The sequence below is a fragment of the Arachis hypogaea genome, chromosome 5, assembly GCF_003086295.3.
Source record: "Arachis hypogaea cultivar Tifrunner chromosome 5, arahy.Tifrunner.gnm2.J5K5, whole genome shotgun sequence".
NCBI classification, from domain to species: domain Eukaryota; kingdom Viridiplantae; phylum Streptophyta; class Magnoliopsida; order Fabales; family Fabaceae; genus Arachis; species Arachis hypogaea.
Window position 1 is genome coordinate 12,144,635 of NC_092040.1, and position 21,433 is coordinate 12,166,067.

General features: G+C 41.2%; 1 long non-coding RNA gene across 1 annotated transcript; it reads left to right on the top strand.

Moving 5' to 3' along the window:
- The first annotated feature begins 12,607 nt into the window (after positions 1-12,607).
- LOC140184558 (uncharacterized) lies at positions 12,608-13,785 on the top strand. Its single transcript, XR_011881623.1, has 3 exons — positions 12,608-12,795; positions 13,098-13,221; positions 13,354-13,785. It is a non-coding gene; the product is annotated as an uncharacterized lncRNA (long non-coding RNA).
- The last annotated feature ends 7,648 nt before the right edge of the window (positions 13,786-21,433 follow it).

Sequence of the window (21,433 nt, forward strand, 5' to 3'; positions counted from 1 at the left end):
GAATCCGAAGGTAAATTCCTCAGAAGGGCGTGAATCAGAAAAAGGCGGACCAGCTCACGTAGCTGAACTAATGGGACTGGTCCATAGCCGCCTGGAGCAACTAGAACAAGAGCGGGAGAGGCAAAAGGAAACCGAAAGGTACCTTAAAGAGGAGATGGAACGACGAAAAGAGTTAGAAAGAAAACTCTTGCAGCTAGAATCCTCCCTCAAGAACTCCCGCGATGAAGGAGAAGATCAACTCCCGGGCGGAGAAGATCCTTTTAGCGAGGACATAATGAGGGCAAAAGTTCCAAGGAACTTCAAAAGCCCTGATATGGACCTCTATGATGGAACTACGGATCCAAAGCATCATCTTAGCAACTTCAAAAGTCGGATGTATCTAGCTGATGCCTCCGACGCTACGAGATGCAAGGCTTTCCCGACCACTTTATCGAAAGCAGCGATGAAGTGGTTCGATAGCCTTCCCCAAGATCCATCACTAGTTTCGAAGACCTCTCAAGGAAATTCTTGATGAGGTTCTCAATCCAAAAAGATAAGGTAAAACATGCACCGAGCCTCCTGGGAATAAAACAGGAGGTCGGAAAGTCTTTACGAGCCTATATGGAAAGGTTCAACAGGGCATGTTTAGAGATCCAAGACCTGCCCACGGAGGCAGTAATAATGGGGTTAGTCAACGGACTTAGAGAAGGCCCCTTCTCACAGTCCATATCCAAAAGACACCCCGTTTCGCTAAGTGATGTACAAAAAAGGGCCGAGAAGTACATCAACATGGAAGAGAACGCAAAGCTAAGAGACCTGAGTTCGCGACCTGGAACCACTTCCTCCTCTAGGGAAAGAGAAAGGGAAGTCAAGAAGAAGGAAGAGCTCGGTCTCGAGAGGCCCAGGAAGTATCACTCTTATACTCCCCTAAAGACTTCTATAGTGGACGTATACAGAGAGATTTGCAACACTGAAAGGCTGCCACCCCCAAGACCTATTAAAAATAAAAAAGGGGGAAGTCGCGGCGAGTATTGCGAGTACCATAAAATATATGGTCACTCCACCAACGACTGTTACGACCTCAAAAATGTGATAGAAAAGCTGGCTAGAGAAGGTCGGCTTGACAGATATCTCATGGAGAGGTCGGACACCCATGGAAAGAGAAAGCGAGATGATATGGACAGGAGAGATCCTCCACCACAGACCCCTGAGAGACACATCCATATGATCTCAGGAGGATTTGCGGGAGGAGGAATCACTAAATCTTCTCGCAAAAGACATCTCAAAAGAGTCTATCAGGTCGGGGAAGAGACACCCGACCTCCCTACTATCTCGTTCACCAAAGAAGATGGGCAAGGGATAACCCCCGGGCATGATGATCCCGTGGTGATAAATATGATCCTAGCCAACGCCCATCTCCACAGAACCCTAGTAGACCAAGGAAGCTCGGCGGACATCCTTTTCAAGCCCGCCTTCGACAAGCTAGGGTTAGATGAAAAAGAGTTGAGGGCTTACCCCGACACCCTATATGGGTTAGGGGATACGCCAATAAAGCCACTGGGATTTTTACCCCTTCACACCACCTTTGGAAAAGGGGAAAAATCAAGGACTCTGAGCATAGACTTTATAGTCATCGATGAAGGGTCAGCTTACAATGCCTTAATCGGCAGAACTACCCTTAATCGCCTTGGAGCAGTAGTATCAACTCCTCACCTCTGCATGAAATTCCCGACTCCAGGAGGAATAGCAACGGTGAAGGGAGATCAAAAATTGGCAAGGAAGTGCTATAACGAAAGCCTAAATCTGAGAGGAAAGGGCAAAGAAGTCCACACCGTAGAGTTAGGTGGAGCAAGAACCAGAGAAGAGCTACGACCCCAGCCGGGAGGAAAAACCGAGGAGATACAAGTCGGAGAGGAGGAAGGAAAAAACACTTACATAGGAGCCAACCTAGGGGAAACCCTGAAACAAAGGTTGGGTGAACTCCTAAGAGCTAATTCCGACCTCTTCGCCTGGAAGGCTTCCGACATGCCCGGGATTGATCCCGAGCTCATGTCCCATAGGCTCTCGGTTTACCCAGGATCCCGACCTGTACAGCAGAGAAGACGCAAGCTCGGCCCGGAGAGGGCCTCAATAGTAGAAGAGCAAGTACAGGCGCTCCTGGAAGCCGGCTTTATTAGAGAAGTCAAATACCCAACATGGCTAGCCAATGTAGTGCTAGTCAAAAAACAAAATGGTAAATGGAGAATGTGCGTCGACTATACCGACTTGAATAAGGCATGTCCTAAGGACCCTTATCCCCTACCGAGTATTGATGCCCTGGTGGACTCCAGCTCAGGGTACCAATACCTATCATTCATGGACGCCTACTCGGGATACAATCAAATCCCGATGCATGAACCCGACCAGGAGAAAACATCATTCATCACACCAAAAGCCAATTATTGTTACGTAGTCATGCCATTCGGACTAAAGAATGCAGGAGCCACGTATCAAAGGCTGATGAACAAAGTGTTTTCCCCCCATCTAGGGAGCCTAATGGAGGTATACGTCGATGACATGTTAGTAAAAACTAAGCAAGAAGTCGACCTCTTAACCGACCTCTCACAAGTCTTCAACACCATAAGGGTGCATGGGATGAGATTAAATCCCGCAAAATGCGCCTTCGCAGTAGAAGCAGGGAAATTTCTAGGCTTCATGCTAACACAAAGAGGGATTGAGGCCAATCCCGACAAATGCCAAGCCATCCTAGAAATGAAAAGCCCGACTTGTTTGAGAGAGGTTCAACAGCTCAATGGCCGACTTGCAGCCCTCTCCAGATTTTTGGCAGGATCAGCACTAAAATCCCTTCCATTATTCTCCCTATTAAGGAAGGGATGCCAGTTTGAATGGACTCCGGAATGTGAGGAGGCGTTCCAAGAGTTCAAAAAATTCTTAAGCCAACCTCCTATATTAACTCGACCAATACCGGGGAAAGACCTCGTCCTATACCTATCCGTCGCAAACAGGGCTGTCTCATCAGCCCTGATCAGAGAAGACGAGGTCGGGCAACACCCGGTCTATTTCACCAGTAAGGTTCTACAAGGTCCTGAGCTAAGGTACCACAAACTAGAGAAGTTTGCTTACTCCTTAGTGATAGCCTCACGAAGGCTACGACCTTACTTCCAGGCTCACACAATAAGAGTCCGTACGAACCAGCCCATGAAGCAAATCCTTCAAAAGACGGATGTTGCAGGGAGAATGGTTCAATGGGCGATAGAACTCTCCGAGTTTGATTTAAGATATGAAACTCGGACTGCAATTAAAGCCCAGTGCCTCGCCGACTTCATTGCAGAATACGCAGGTGAACAAGAGGAAAAACCGACTACATGGGAACTCTATGTAGACGGATCCTCCAACAAGGCGGGGAGCGGCGCAGGCATAATATTGGTAGATGGAAAAGGAACCCAGATAGAGGTCTCCTTAAAATTTGAATTTTCGGCTTCAAACAATCAGGCAGAATACGAGGCCTTGATTGCCGGATTAAAGTTAGCAGAAGAAGTTGGCGCTGCAAAGGTGATGATCTACAGCGACTCACAAGTGGTGACTTCCCAAATAAGTGGAGAATATCAGGCGAAGGACCCCAATATGAAGAAATACTTGGAAAAAACCTTGGAACACCTTGGGCACTTTGCGGAAACCGAGCTTAAGCACATAACTCGGGATCTAAATAGCAGAGCTGACGCCCTGTCCAAGTTAGCAAGTACCAAACCCGGAGGGAACAACAGAAGCCTGATTCAAGAAACCCTCCAAGAGCCCTCGGTATCAAAAACAGAAGATGAACAAGAGGTACTTGAGGTAGTCGGCCTAAACCTCGGATGGATGAATCCCTTAGTCGAATACCTGAAATTCGACATCCTCCCCAAAGAGGAGAAAGAAGCTAAAAAGATCCGAAGGGAAGCACAACATTATACTTTGGTGAGAAATGTCCTTTACAGAAGAGGGATATCAACACCATTGCTGAAGTGCGTACCGACCTCAAGAACCACCGAGGTGTTGGAGGAAGTACATAGTGGGATCTGCGGAAACCATCTCGGAGCAAGGTCGCTGGCCAGGAAAGTAATCCGAGCAGGATTCTATTGGCCGACCTTGCAGAAAGATGCAACAGACTTTGTGAAAAAATGCCAGCTATGCCAGATGCATGCAAATTTCCACGTGGCTCCACCAGAAGAGCTCATTAGTATAACTTCCCCCTGGCCTTTCGCAAAATGGGGAATGGATTTATTAGGTCCTTTTCCCCAAGCACCAGGGCAAGTCAAATACTTAATCGTGGGAATAGACTACTTCACGAAGTGGAGAGAAGCAGAACCATTAGCCACCATCACCGCTCAAAGAAGTCGCAGGTTCCTCTACAAAAACATCATCACAAGGTATGGAATACCTTATTCCATCACCACAGATAATGGAACCCAATTCACCGACGCCACCTTCAGAAGTTTGGTAGCCAGTATGAAAATCAAGCATCAATTCACCTCGGTAGAACACCCCCAAGCCAATGGGCAAGCCGAGGCGGCTAACAAAGTCATACTGGCAGGACTGAAGAAGAGATTACAGGAAGCAAATGGAGCTTGGACGGAAGAGCTCCCTCAAGTGTTGTGGGCTTATAGGACAACCCCCCAATCCGCCACAGGAGAAACACCCTTCCGACTAGTCTACGGCGTAGAAGCCATGATTCCTATAGAAATCAGTGAGCAAAACCCAAGGGTAATTCTCCATGATGAGGTCGGAAATGTACAAGGGCACAAAGAGGAGCTTGACTTGCTCCCCGAAGTCCGAGAAAATGCCCAGATAAGAGAAGCGGCATTAAAGCAAAGGATGACTACCAGATACAACAAGAAAGTCATTCGAAGAACATTTGCCTTAGATAACTTGGTCCTAATCAGAAACGACATTGGAGTCAACAAATCAGGAGATGGAAAGCTCGCCGCAAATTGGAAAGGGCCATACAAAATCAAGGAAGTGTTAGGGAAAGGTTATTATAAAGTAACCGACCTGAATGGCACTGAGCTACCAAGGTCGTGGCATGCTTGTAATATGAAAAGGTACTACAGTTAGAAGCGAACTCTACTCCCTGATGTACTCTTTTCCCAGCTTCATGATTTTTTCCCAAAAAAGGGTTTTTTCTGGAGAGGGGTTTTTAACGAGGCATCATAGTAGAGACTAAGGGAAACATACTGTCAAGACCCTTAGTAGCAAAAAGGTACCTTCCAAATTAATAAAGATCTTTTTTACAATATCTCTCTCAATATCCTCCTTTATTTTTTATAAGTCTTTCTACGAAACGCGCCGACTTAAGCTCGACAAAACGTGAAAATCCCATGAACCGACCTAACATGGTCGTCAGGATGAAACGACGAGGTACAAGTCGGTGTAAAGAGGTTATATGAGTTGATCGTATTAAACTCGGGAACTATCCGACTCCTAAGTCGAAAGGAAATCCGAGTAAGACAAACTCGAAAGAGCTCCGAGTAAAAGAAAACCGAGCTCCGAGTAGATGAAAAACGCATCACAAAAATAACCTAAGTCATGAAAACTCACCAAAGCAAAGTTGAGTACAAAGGATAATAAAAGAGATATCAAAACCTGGAAAAAGTTCGAAGGTTGCATACAAGCCTTTGAACTTAAAGGGCTCGAGAAAACAATACGAGCTAACAAAAGGTTTTTCCGAAAAGATCAAACATATCCAAAACAGAAAAGCATGTGCACACATAAGGTAACTTAAAACCCTTATCCAAAAAAGGGCATTTATTTTGTTTAAAACCCTTATCCAAAAAAGGGCACGGATAGGAATATTTTTTGTTTACGGCCTTAAAAGGCCAGAAGGAAATTGTTCACAACCACCAACAACTAAATAGAAGTTTAAAAAAGGGGGGACCCACAGGCCGGGCCCCCATATAGCCACAAAATAAAAGTCATTTTTTCATCGGAGTAGAGGAATCACCACCACCAGGAGAAGCGCCACCAGGACCGGGAGGAGGAGCCAAAGAGGAAGTCGGGGCAAGGGTTGAAGAACTCGGAGCATCTTTGGAATGAGGAGGAGACTCAATAATCCTCTGCCCCCGAGTCTTTAGGTCTGACTCAGAAACGACCTCGGGGGCAGGAGGATCAACGATGGCGCCATCAATAACTACCTTGTCGGATGTAAAGGAGAAAGGTCCAAGTCGGGAGCGATGACTCTGACTTGTTCCAAGAAAATTCTCCAAGACTCCTCGGCACCCTCGGCGATAGAGTCCTCCAACTCAGTATAAGCATTCTGAGAGTTCATCAAATCCTTCCTCACCTCCACCATATCTTTAAATAAGCTTTGATAACTCTCCTGGGCCGCCTTCCTCAGATTCACCTCCATAGTGCATTGGGCTCGCAGCTGGCTCTCCTTCTCCCGGAGGACATCTCTCTCCTTCCTCAGTTTATCTCTCTCCTCCTTCAACTCCTTCTCATGTTTTTCAAACATAAGAAGCCTCTCCTCCAGCTCCTCAACCTTTGGGGAAGTCCCCAAGGAGCTGAGGGGAGTCTTCTCAAATATGTCCAAAAGTTTACCACAAACTCCCGCCGCCCTAAAACTTTCCTCGGCCAGAGCGGTAAGGTGGTTCCGAACAGAAACATCATCCATATTTATAAGAGGATAGATGTTCTTTCGGACGAATGCAAGAGCATCCGCCTTAACCCCACCTTCCCAAGAAGGGCCAGACTCTGAAGTCTTGCGCTTCTTCTTCTCCGGCTCGGAAAGTAGTTGGGCAGAAGGGAGTGGTCGAGCCAAACTTGAGGAGGAGGAAATAATAATAGGTTGAGAGGGGGTACCCACATTTCTAGGAGGAGGAGGAGGAGGAGGAGGAGAGACGACCGCCTTGGCACCCCCGGACCGGGCCCGGGACTTCGCTTTAGCTTCCTGCACCCGTTGGTAAGACTCCTGGGCATTCTTCTTTGCCATATCTACAAAACAAACAACCAAGTTACAAGTCGGTAAAATACAAGTCGGCAGTAACAACTCGGAAATAAAGAATGCATGCACTACCTAGTTGAGATTGAACAAAAGTTGGCGTCCCCTGAAGGATTTTCCTCGTATCTAAGTATGGGGCCCTCCCCCATGCTTCTCGGAAAAACCCCACAATGGCCGCCTCCACCTCGTCTAGGTCATCTAGACCAATCTTTTCACAAGGGGTGGCCGGCAGCCAGTAAAGGGGAAAACGAGGGGAGGAATGCTCGTCCAGGAAAAAGGGGTGGTGACCCTCTACGGCTTGAACTTTGAAAAAGAAGTTTTTGAAGTCGTGAAAAGATTCATCAAAAAGGGTGAAAATCCTCCGACCTTGAATGGCTCGGAAGGATACCCATTGTTGTTTGTTGTTTAGCCCACTAAAGGGCTTAGTCATATGAAAAAGATAAAAGAAAATTCTCAAGGAAGTCGGAAAGTCCAGAGCATGGCTTATAAACTGAAAGATCTTCAAAAAACCCCAAGAATTGGGGTGAAGTTGAGTAGGGGCAACTTTACAGTGGTGCAAAACGGATATCTCGAAATCGGAGAAAGGAAGAAAAACACCCAGGCGGGTGATCATACATTCATACATGAAGAAAAAATGAGGGGCCGCCTCATTAATTCTCCCAAAACAGACCCGGTCTTCAGGACCCGGGGTTATCAGTTCATATTTGGGCTCGTCCTCCTCCGAAGTACAGAGCCTATGATGAGTACGGAGGTGAGTGATGAACTCAGCGTCGACCAACGGTTCCTCCCCAAGGACCGTAACGTCAACCCACTGAGAAAGAATGTCTATAGAAGCCATTTTTTATATAAAGAAAAGTGGCAGAAACCTACAAAAGGGAAAAAGAAAAAGAAAATCAAAAAACGCGGCCCCTAAAGAAGAGAGATTCGAAACTAGAATCTATAGGCCAACCTATCTACTCGCAAAACAAAACATGCAAACATAAGGCATGACATGGAAAAAGCAAAACTAACCTTTATCCGGAAATGAAGGTTGGAGAAGAACAGGAGTCTTTGAACGCAAGAATGCAGCACGAACAAGATAAGAAGAAGTTTGAAAGATTGCAGAAACGGAAAATGGAAAGAGAGGGAAAGTATTTATAAATAGGCTAGGGGGCATAATGGTAAAAAACGAGGCAATCATTAATGAGACTGCACCGTTACCAAAGTCCTCAATCCCTAAACAATCCCTCAACGGACACGACGCTTGAATTGACGTAACTGTCAGAAACTAAAAGTCGCGAAAATCACGTCGGTTTCCAAGACCCGTGTTCTTTCAAACAAGTCGACTACGCACCCGAGTTGAATACTTGAACCCAAACTTTAAAGAAAATTTGGGCTCAAGTAGGGGCACTGTTCATACCCTGGCCCAATGCAAAGGCCCAGGTCCAACTAAAAGGCCTAATCTAAGGGATTAGAGCCTAGCTAAGTGCCGACCTTCACATAAGAAGTCGGTGTCAACCACGACTTAGTCTGAAGAGGTCGGATGCGAGATTAGCTGGCAGATAAACACTCATTCAAATGAGTAACCGCTCCTAAAATCTCTCTAACCGCCTCATGAAGCCATATCTTAACCTCCCCAAGATAATAGGGACGGTTATCACCCTAAAGATACGGCACTACACCAACGGTGGTTATTGGCTCACCACTATAAATACACTGACACCCCTCAGGTATCAAAAAGGCCAATACTCTCTAAGACCTGCTTACACCCTTGCTAACTTAGGCATCGGAGTGTCTTTGCAGGTACCACCCCCCATTCACACGCGAGCACAAGTCGGACGTAGCCTTCCGAGTTGCGGACCTACCCGGAGTTCTCCTCCATCACACACTTGGGCCGCCAAACGCCATCCGTCGTATTAATTTCCGGTTACCTACCGTAACAACATTATTATTGTTGGAAACTGATTTACAATCCTACACAATGTTGTGAGAGAATTGCCAAAGCAGAAAATAACAAGGCGAAACAAATTTTTAATTGTCAAGCCATCTGTTGTTACTGCAAGTTCACCAAAACCAAATGTTGTTGCTGTTAATGTAGTTTCTAAGGAGATAATTGAAGGAACAAGTGGAGACACTTCTAAAAAGATAGGTGTCTTGATGAAGTTTGTTTCAACACCTGGATTTAAAGCTCCAAGAAAAAAATTTAATGATATCATAAAGAATTTAGTAGTTAGTTTATGCTAGTAGGAACAATTTGGTGATGTTGCTTTTGCTTTGTTTTGTGATGGATTAAGGCTAAACTTGTATTTTATAAGTGCTTTTGAATGTTAGTATGGCCTTAACTATGAACTTATGGCTTAACTTATATTTTTCATTTTGCATTATGTTGTTGCATAACAGACACTATTATGTGCTTTTGCACAAACAATACCATTGTAATGGTTATTATAATATCAATTAGAAGTTGTTCTATTTATAAGTCTATATTTGTTATTATAATACTTTTTTTTACTAGATTATCCTTTGACCAAGTTATTGAGATAGAAAGTTGACGGATAATTAACCAAACCTTATTTCATTATAATCATTATATAAGGATCATCATTCATCAACATACCCACTCTACCTATTTTTTAACTAAAATCCCAAACAAGCAAGACACATAAACCAAACTCAATAGTATTACAACATAAAATAGCACCATCATCATCATTTTCAATATAACACTACTCTATAAAATTTTCAGTCTCCAATTGAACTCATTTATAACTTGAAAATTTTGAACCACACCTTGTTATTCTTCATTCCATCAGCCTGCAAAAGAAATTATAGTGGATTCCAAACTGCAATAACACAAAAAAAATATTGAATCAACAATCACTAAATCATCCCACAAAATAAAAAATTTTACCTCATAATTAGAACACCCATAAAATGGTCTTCCAAAATTCTTTAGCATGGCTGAATACTTAATCATAGTACGTGTTTCGGACCCAATCTCCGGGTCCTTCCTCGGAACGTTCACAGAACCCAGCAATCCCAAGATTGGGCCGTCCTCATGTCCCAAAGACAAATCAATAACTTCTAATATCCTGACCTAATATTCGAATTCAAATACCTCCTTTATCTTAGCCAGATAAGATAAGATGATGACGGCCAAAATCGACCCTACATTCTCTAACCAACATTCGAAACCAAATACCTCCCTTATCTTAGCCAGATAAGATAAGATGAGATAAGTATCACCAGCTATATAAAGGGGAGCTAAAGACCCCCTTAACTACGTCATTCATTCTACACACCTTATACCTCTCAGATCCATTCTGACTTGAGCGTTGATGTATATTTGCATGTACCATCTCCCATTGCTCTAGCCAGATAATCTGACGACCACCATGATTCACAAGTCCTTCATACATCTCACAACCCATACTAGAGACTTCTAGTACATTGGCACTGTCTGTGGAGACTGCCAAATTATGGCGGTATAATAGAGAATCTTAAGGAGCAATCCTCAAGCCATCACCACGACTTAGACCCACAAATCCCAACATCCAAACTCTAGGATAGCATTCATCTTACCCACGGGAGGATAATAAGCACCGTGCACCACCAACCGACCCCGGTCCGACAGCAACCAAAGGAGGACAACCGGTCGCCTAATGAAGCCCGAGTGCCCGACAGCCTAGGAGAAAAAGCAATCCAAATCATCCAAGAGCTCTGCCTTAGAGTGCAAAACCTCAAGGGCCGAGTTACTTCCAAGGAGCGATACCATCCCGAATACGCAAGTCAAGCAACCTCCAAGACCCGATCGTATCGTGAAACCAGGAACAACAGGTCACCTGAACAACGACATGATAAACAATACGATCACAACGTTTCTAGAGATCCGTAGTGCTGATACGATGAGGATGATCGAAGTCACTGCCGGGAGGCCAAGCGAGCATGTGATAATGGGAGCTACCCCATTCATTGAGAAAATTCTGAAAGCTAAGCTCCCAAAAGGTTTTGACAAACTCACCGTCATGAAGTATGACGGCACTAATGATCTCCAGGAACACCTAACGGCCTTCGAGACCAGGATGAACCTAGAAGGAGTCGTTGATGCGGTCCGGTGCAGGGTCTTTTTGGTAACCTTGGTCAGCCCCGCGATCAAATGGTTCAATACCCTTCCAAACGGCTCCACAGCCAGTTTTGACGACATCTTCAATAAGTTTATGACCCAGTTCACCACCAATATCACCAAAGCTAAGCACCCAATCAGCCTACTCAGAATCACCCAAAGACAAGACGAATCCATGACAAAATATCTCGACAGGTTCAACGATGAGTGTCTGACGGTCGACGGACTCACGGACTCGGTTGTCAGTCTTTGTCTGACCAAAGGCCTCATGAATGAAGACTTCCAAAAATGCCTCACGACTAAGCCAATTTGAACCATGCACGAAATCCAAAACGTCACAAGGAAATACATAAATGATGAAGAGGTAAGTCAAGTTGTGGCTGCCAATAAACGACAACATGGCGACACGACACCTCGTAGTAACCCACCACCGAAAGATACCTCGAAAGAACACCTCAGATCCACTGCCCCCAACCGACCACCAAGGGTAGAAAAGTTCACGAACTACACCCCTTATCCGCTCCCATCACAGAAATCTACCACCAAATATCGGATTGAGGCATCCTTCTGAAGGCGTGACAACTGAAGGAATGGACAGGCGGCAACAAGAGCCTATACTGTGATTACTACCGAGGTTATGGACAAAAAACCAAGATTGCTTCGACCTAAAAGACGCCCTCAAACAAGCCATCTGAGATGGCAAACTCCCTGAGTTCGCCAAAATTATCTGAGAACCTAGGAAAACTGAAAGAGAAAGATCTCTAGAACACGAAGGAAACAACTCGAGGATGATACGACATGCGCCCCAAGAAAGTTTAGAAACCGACCCCACCATAATCGTAAACGTCATCACCCAAAAGAGCACACCGAAAAAGTTAAAATCAGCACTAAAAAGGATCTCAAAGTCCTAGTTATAAGAAACCAAGCACCAATCTCCTCGATTCCGGCAGAGATCACATTTTTTCTCGATCACTGCTAACATGCATGGTTCTGAAAACCGAACCAGACCGGCCGGTTCAACCAGAAAAATCAGGAACCGGTCACCTAGCCGGTCCGGGTAAGGCCAGAAACCGTCTGGCAAAAAACCGGGGGAAAAACAGGTCGAACCGGCAGTTAATCGGTGAACCGGGAGAACCGTTCAGTTTTTTTGCGGTTTTTGGAAGGGAAGTTAAAAGATTAAACGGCGTCGTTTTGGCTCTTTTAAAAAAAAAAAAAGAAAACGCCTAAACGAAAGGAAGCCCTAAATCCCCTAATCAGTTTCCACTTTCCAGAGATCACCCACGGCCCCAAGCTCCAGAAGGCAGAAACCACCCAAGCACAGTTCACCATCCAGTCACACACAGCCATCAGCCCTCTTCGCAGTCGCATACCCACCAGCCCACCACCACCAAACGAGCAGCCACAGCAGCGACGACGTTGACCACCGCAACCACCACCGTCGTTGCCGAGCTCGCCTCCTCCTTGGTCGTCGCCGAGCTCGCCTACTCGTTGGTCGTCGCCGACACCGCGTCCTCACCGTTACTCGCCTCCTCCTAATCTGCTAATCCGGGAAGCCTGCCCCCAAGCCTAGCCTCCACCACCGCCTTGTGCCTCTATTGCCGCCGCGCCATTCGTCGCACCGACCCCTGTTCGCTCTCAGACTCACCAGTCGCAGGCACGCTGTTTCTTCCTCGAGCGTCCGTCGTCTTCCTCTTCCCCTGGAGCTGCTGCATGCCTGCATACAAAGGATTTCTTGATTCTTGTAAGTGAAAATTTTTTCAAATAGGCACCAAAAACTGGTTACAATTTGCTAAAATTCAAATTAGTTTGATATTTTTTACTGTGGTGGGTGGTTTTAGCAAACAGGAAGAAATGAATTATATAATATGCACTTGACTTAGTATAGATGCACTATGGGTAATCCCTTGAGGGACATTTATTTATAGACACAATTTTATGTGAAAGATATTGTTGATATTGATTTATCTTGACATGCTTACTTACCTTTGGATATTGTTAAACAAGCTAAATGTAGAGATTGATAATTTGTTTTCATTATATCAGGAAGGTCATGAGGAAGCTCAAGAAGAGTTGCCTAAGAAAGCAAAAATCTTCTTTAGTACTGCAGTTCAGAACTGAGATGCTGACTTTTATGTGAAAGTTGATGACAGTATTGACATTGATCTGGGTAAAGAGTGTTTATATTTTGATCTCCTTATATAGTGTGTGTGTGTGTTTTTTTTTTTATAAGCAGTTAACTATTTTTTTTTCCAATATGAAATTATTTACACATTTTTTTATATGTTGACTGGCCTAACAGAGGGATTAATTGACCTTCTTAACCGCCGCCGCGGTCAAGATGGGGCATATATTGGATGCATGAAATCTGGAGAAGTGATATCAGAAGAGTACTTTGTGAATTATGATTTCATATATTTTATTTCATGATAAGTTATCCGTGCCCCTTGCCTGCCTATGGTTATGCTTCTGTTTGTTGTTGGTTCTCCTTCACCAAATGTTAAATATGTAACCAAATACAAGTTGAATCTTGCCAGTTTTGGATTAAGCTTATAAGCATCATTTTGGTTGCTTTTCAGGGGCAAGGCATGGTATGAGCCTGAATGGTGGAAATTTGGGGATGAAAAGTCGTAAGTGATATAACTTTCTATGGAAGTTTTTGTTTATTAAAGGAGAGATTTAAGTAGCAATGGTTACCTTACTGTAATTACCTTGTCATACCTTGTCATTTATGTGCGTTTTGAATATTGTCATTTGAAGTTGTTTATGACCTTTTAATGATAAATTATGTATTGTACATTTTGTGAAATTGTTAAATTTTGAATCTTATTAGTTTAAAAATTATTGAATTTAACTTTTTAAAATTATGTATTCAGTTTTTTGTAATTTCACTCTATATATTAAACCGGTTCAACCACGGTTGAACTATTGAACCATTGAACTAGTCATTTGACCGGTTCGATGACCGGTCCGGTTCTCGCAACCTTGCTAACACGGCACCTCGGCGGAAGACGCCTCATTCGTTAGCTCGGCAAAATTCAAAATCGAACTTATGAAAAGAATACTGGTCGACATCGGAGATGATTCCAACATCCTCTTTAGAGGAGCCTTCGACAAGCTGGGTCTCTAAAACAAAAATTTGTAAACCCACCACAACAAGGTGACCGGACTGGGAGACAACTTTCTCAAACCGAACGGCTCCATAGTGTTACCACTAACCATTGGAAATGAAAGCCAGAGGAAGACCATCCTCTCCGAGTTCGTGGTCCTCAAGGACTCTACTACCTACAACATCATCCTCAGAAGAAAGACAATCAACGACCTATCCGCTGTCATCTTCACCAAGTTCCGAATCATGAAGTTTTAGGCCGATAATGACACCATCGGGATGATACACGGGAACCGAGAAGTCGTAGTAGAGTGTGACAACACTAGCTTGGACCTCCGTAAGAGATCCCGAGACGCGGCAGGTGTCTTCCTCATCAACCTTCTCGATGCACGCCAAGACCCTAGCCCACGCAGAACTGTGGAAGAAACGGCGAAGAAGTAGAACGAGACCTTGCAGATGAGGTCAGGAGCACACCTACAGAAGCTAGCCATAAAACAGAGAATAAGTCTAAGGTACAATCGTAGTATGGTACGAAGAGACATCGGACCAGGTCTTACAACGAAATAACATCGTTCCTCCCAGTCCCAGAGAAGGGAAGCTCACGCCCAACTGGGAAGGTCCCTACCAAATCAAAGATGGTAATTGGAAAAGAAGCCTACAAGCTCGAAAGACTAGACGGGACCAAGCTCCCGAGATCCTAGAATGCCACCAACTTAGGCGCTACAATACACAGAAACATTCTTCCAAAGCAACAAGATCGAGGTCGTTTAAGACAATTTCTTTAACCTTTATTTTTTGCTTTTTTCACTGTCATTTATTGCTTAAGTTGTTTAATCGTATATTTTCTTACCAGGCACTCTTTCTTACCCACATCGGGAGGTTTTAATGAGGCCCAAATCTCAAATGAATCATTTTTTCAAAATCATTGCCCCGTCTAATGGCACGAACTAAATGCGGCTACCCCCGGGGATTGATCACCCCGATGCCAAAAAAAGAATATCCAAATAACAAAACGGATATCCAAATAAGTAAACGGCTATCCAAGAGTTGATCACCCTGAGGCCAACAAAACAAATATCTAAATAATAAAACGAATATCCAAATAAGTAAACGGTTACCTGAAAATCGATCACCCCAAGACCAACAAAACAGATATCTAAATAACAAAAAGAATATCCAAATAAGTAAATGGCTACGCAGGGATCGATCACCCCAAGGCCAATAAAACGAAAATCAAAGGGCTACCCAGGGATTGATCACCCCGAGGCCAACAAAATGGATATCCAAATAACAAAGCGGATACCCAACTAAGTAAACAGCTACCCAAGAATCGACTACATCGAGGCTAACAAAACAAATATTCAAATAACAAAATGGATATCCAAATAAGTGAACGAATGCCTGGGAATCAATCACCACGAGGCCAATAAAACGGATATCCAAATAACAAAATGGATATGCAAATAAGTAAATGACTACACAGGGATCGATCACCCCGAGGCCAACAAAATGAATATCCAAATAACAAAACGAATATCCAAATAAGTAAACAGCTACCCAGGAATTGATCACCCCGAGACTAACAAAACGGATATCCAAATAATAAAACGAATAACCAAATAATAAAAAATGGTGACCCAGAGATCGATCATCTTAAGGCTAATAAAGTAGATATCCAAATAACAGACGAATATCCAAATAACAAAAAACGTGTCCGGGGATCGATCACATTGAGGCTAACAGAACGAATATCCAAATAACAAAATGGATATCCAAATAACAAAAAATAATGACCCAGGAATCGATCAACTGCGAAGCCAACAAAGCGGATATCCAAATAAGTTAAACGGCTACCCCCAGAAATCGATCACCTCCGAGGCCAACAAAATGAATATCCAAATAATCTAAATAAGCAAAGTATTAAAATTGGCCTACCAAGAGTCCTAAAATAAGTTCACAAAAAGGCCCAAAAAGGCCACACAAAACAAGCATGAGCTGACAGTCTTCCAACTCGCGGAAAGCCGAACTCACCAACATCCCGTCAATCGGTGCAGGATGACGTCACGCCCTTTCCAAGCCCCTCATGGCATCCCGATAATAGAAAACCAAACTCGTCAACAAAAGTAGCGTTAAGGTCTAAGCTAATGACTTTTCAACTCGCAGAAAGCGAAACTCACCAACATCCCGCCAATTGGCGCAGGATAACATCACGTCCTTTCCAAGCCCCTCACAGTCTCCCGAATTACAGAGAATCGAGCTCTCCAACAACTCACATTAAGATTAAGTAAGCATGCTCTCATGCATCGGGGGCAACTGTTCTGAACCCGATTTTCGGGTCCTTCCTCAAAACGGTAACAGAACCCGACAATCCAAAGATTGAGCCGTCCTCACGACTCAAAGACAGATCAATAACTTCTAATAGCCTGACCTAACATTCGAATTCAAATATCTCCTTTATCTTAACCAGATAAGATAAGATGATGACGGTCCAAACCGGTCCTACAATCTCTAACCAACATTCGAATTCAAATACATCTCTTATCTTAGCCAAATAAGATAAGATTAGATAACTAACACCAGCTATATAAAGGGGAGCTAGAGGCCCCCTCAGGTACGTCAATCATTATACACACCTTATACCTCTTAGATCCATTCTGACTTGAGTGTCAGAGTGTCTTTGCAGGTACCACCCCCCATTGCTCCAGCTAGATAATCTGGCGACTGCCTCGACTCGCAAGCCCCTGATCCATCTCACAACTCGTACCAGATACTTCTAGTACAATATGCAACCCACAACTACATAATACAACGTTCTTACCCATGGTTCAAATGTCCTTGTTACTATAATTTTTTCCATTAGAATTATTTTTGCTTGAGCTTCCTTAACTTCTATCACTACTGTCCATCATGACTCATACAAAAGAATAAATATTTAGAGCTTAAGAAAGGATACGAAAGATAATAGTAAATAGGAGAGAAGACAAAGAATATACGCCCGCCCCCAACTTCTCCCTCTTCTTTTGCAAACCTTATACATTCTTCATCTTCTTTCTTGTATTCAAATTTTAAAATTTCATATATCTCCAATTTCACCCTCTTCTTCCTTCCTCTGTTCTCTTCACCATTGTTTACTTTCCCTTCCTCTATACATGGAATACATGAATGAACTCCAATACGAAGTCCGGTCTGGTTTCATAACACTCTACGGGATAGCAGCACAAGTGCACAACCTTCCGCAAACCTTAATCTTCTTTTATTCAAATTTCAAAATTTGATATATCTCCCCGCCCCCAACTTCTCCCTCTTCTTCAGCAAACTTTATACATTCTTCATTTTCTTTCTTGTATTCAAATTTTAAAATTTGATATATCTCCAACTTTTCCCTCTTCTTCCTTCCTCTGTTCTCTTTACCATTGTTTACTTTCCGTTCCTCTATATATGGAATACATGAATGAACTCCAATACGAAATCCGGTCCGATTTCATAATACTCTATGGGACAGCAGCACAAGTGCACAACCTTCTGCAAACCTTAATCTTCTTTTATTCAAATTTCAAAATTTGATATATCCCCCGCCCCCAACTTCTCCCTCTTATTCCGCAAACCTTATACATTCTTCATCTTCATTCTTGTATTTAAAATTTAGAATTTGATATATCTCCAACTTCTCCCTTTTCTTCCTTCCTCTGTTCTCTTCAACATTATTTACTTTCTCTTCCTCTATACATGGAATACGTGAATGAACTCCAATACAAAGTCCGGTCCGGTTTCATAACACTCTACGGGACAGCAGCACAAGAGCACATCCTTCCGCAAACCTTAATCTTCTTTTATTCAGATTTCAAAATTTGATATATCCCCCCGCCCCCAACTTCTCCCTCTTCTTCCGCAAACCTTATACATTCTTCATCTTCTTTCTTGTATTCAAATTTTAAAATTTGATATATCTCCAACTTCTCCCTCTTCTTCCTTCCTCTGTTCTCTTCACCATTGTTTACTTTCCCTTCCTCTATACATGGAATACATGAATGAACTCCAATACGAAGTCCAGTCCGGTTTCATAACACTTTACGGGACAGCAGCACAAGTGCACAACCTTCCGTAAACTTTAATCTTCTTTAATTCAAATTTCAAAATTTGATATATGCCCCCGCCTCCAACTTCTTCCTCTTCTTCAGCAAACTTTATATAATCTTCATCTTCTTTCTTGTATTCAAATTTTAAAATTTGATACATCTCCAACTTCTCCCTCTTCTTCCTTCCTCTGTTCTCTTCACCATTGTTTACTTTCCCTTCCTCTATATATGGAATACATGAATGAACTCCAATACGAAGTCCGGTCCGATTTCATAATACTCTACGGGACAGCAGCATAAGTGCACAACCTTCTGCAAACCTTAATCTTCTTTTATTCAAATTTTAAAATTTGATATATCCCCCTGCCCCCAACTTCTTCCTCTTCTTCTGCAAACCTTATACATTCTTCATCTTCATTCTTGTATTTAAAATTTAAAATTTGATATATCTCCAACTTCTCCCTCTTCTTCCTTCCTCTGTTCTCTTCAACATTGTTTACTTTCTCTTCCTCTATACATGGAATACGTGAATGAACTCCAATACGAAGTCCGGTCCGTTTTCATAACACTCTACGGGACAGCAGCACAAGAGCACGTCCTTCCGCAAACCTTAATCTTCTTTTATTCACATTTCAAAATTTGATATATCCTCCCACCCCCAACTTCTCCCTCTTCTTCCGCAAACCTTATACATCCTTCATCTTTTTTCTTGTATTCAAATTTTAAAATTTGATATATCTCCAACTTCTCCTTCTTCTTCCTTCCTCTATTCTCTTCATCATTGTTTACTTTCCCTTTCTCTATACATGGAATACATGAATGAACTCCAATACAAAGTCCGGTCCGGTTTCATAACACTCTACGGGACAGCAGCACAAGTACACAACCTTCCGCAAACCTTAATATTCTTTTATTCAAATTTCAAAATTTGATATATCCCCCCGCCCCCAACTTCTCCCTCTTCTTCCGCAAACCTTATAAATTCTTCATATTCTTTCTTGTATTCAATTTAATCTTGAGTTGAACTTATTGTGTGTTCACATCACCGTGTAGTTAAGTGTTAAAAAGTACCAAGTTGGTATTTAACTGCATATGTCAACAACGTTAATATGACTGGTGACTTTTGGACTAACGGTGACTCACATTTTTGAGACTAAGAGATATATTTGGTCATTTTAAAAAATAAAAGCCTTAACTCATGCAAGCTTAAAATTTCAGGGACCATATTAGACATCACCTCTATCTACTAATACTTCTTTTTTTCATGTCATAGTCATATTGCGTAGTACATAATTTAGGAAGAGTAAGAGTGTAATTATTAAGGTTAAAAATATCATGTAAGAAAGAAAAACTAGGTGAAAAATAGAAAAAATAATGATCATACTAAGTGTACATTAAAACCAACAATTAAAATTAGTTATTAGTGTAAAATATATTTATGGATAAATTACATAAATAAAACAAGTAGATCTTAAAATTACATGAATATAATCATTGAAAATTCATTACATTCGTGTGCAATTATGTATCTAAGTAAATTGTTACACCGCTACTGCTATTTACTCGTTTTCACGTAATCAGGGACGGACATAAGAGGGGGTGAGTGGCGGCCTCGGCCCCCAATTTTTTTAATAGTAATAAGTTATTGTGTATAATTTAATTTTTTAAAAAAAATTATTTAGTATTTAATCTAATATAAATAAAAATTCAGTCTAATTTAAATATTAATGATTTTTAATATCTAAAAAGTAAGTATCAATATTAAAAAAATTGAAAAAGATATTATTATTATTAATATTTTTTAATTAAATAAAAATTTTCAAATCTCATAAAGTGAATTTTTTTCTTGTGGCCGTTTTTTTATTCATTTGGTATTAATTCTCTCTGTTTCAACTGCTACAATTAAGAGATTCTTTTCAATTATGAATATTATGAAAAATAACTTAGAAAAAAATAAAAGATGAATTTCTTGCTAATTGTCTTTTAATTATATTGTAAAGAAAATTACTGAAAAATTTGACACAAATTCTATTATCGGTAAATTTTATGATACGAAGAATCGACCACTTCATTAGTAAAAAGTATACACATATTTTTTTACTTTAAAATATATTCTCTATTCGTATATTTTTGTAATATATTTTATATTATATAATTTTTTTTACATAATTTTTAATATTATATGTATTATTGGCCCCCTATAATATCATTTCTGGATCCGTCCCTGCACGTAATCTACCATATTTTGTCACGGTTTACGTTCAAGCTCTCTCAAAGCATAAACCACTACACTCCTATCACGGTTTACAATCAACAAAATTCAGCCTCTTGAATTCGCTTATGGCTGCGATTTATAAACAGATGAAGCTAATATATATGTTAGTTGAACGTGATTGTCAAGTAAAGTGATAAATTCACAATGTCAAACCAAAAAATTAAATATAAAGATGAAAATCTTTTATAATTATTTTTTTTTACTTTTTGGTGATATTGTACAATTTTTATTATTTTTATTCTTATATATCATGTTTATTATTGTTATCTTCTTATAATATGAATTATTGATTTCATTAGATGGAGTAAATTAAACAAAAAAACTAACCATAAATAATAATAATAGTGAAAAATTATAGCTTACTAACAAAGAGTGCTAAAAAAAATACTTTATTGTTATTGAACTAACAGTTTAACATATTGCATAAATGAATATTAAATTAAATTATAAAATTTTAATAAAGTATATAAATGCTATACAAAATCAATACATAAAGACACCATTATTATTATTAAAAAAATATAAATTTTAGTTAGGTTTAATTACTCTGTTGGTTTCTATAATTTTGTAAAATTTTTAATTAAGTTCTTATACTTTTTTTCTTTTTAATTGGGTATTTGTACCAATTTTTTTAATTAAGTCCCTCTTAACAGTAATTGGCTTAATTTTTTAGAGACCTAACTAAAAAAAATTGGTACAAGGACCCAAATATAAGGAACAAAAAATGTAGGGACCCAATTAAAAAAAAATTAGTGCAAAGACTCAATTAAAAAAAAATATAAGGACCTAATTAAAAATTTCGCGAAACTATAAGGACCAACAGAATAATTAAACCTTTTAGTTATATACATAAAAATATTTCATCAAGCATGTTATCTTTTTAAGTATATTTAATTTTTTTAATTTTTTCTATTATTCCTTT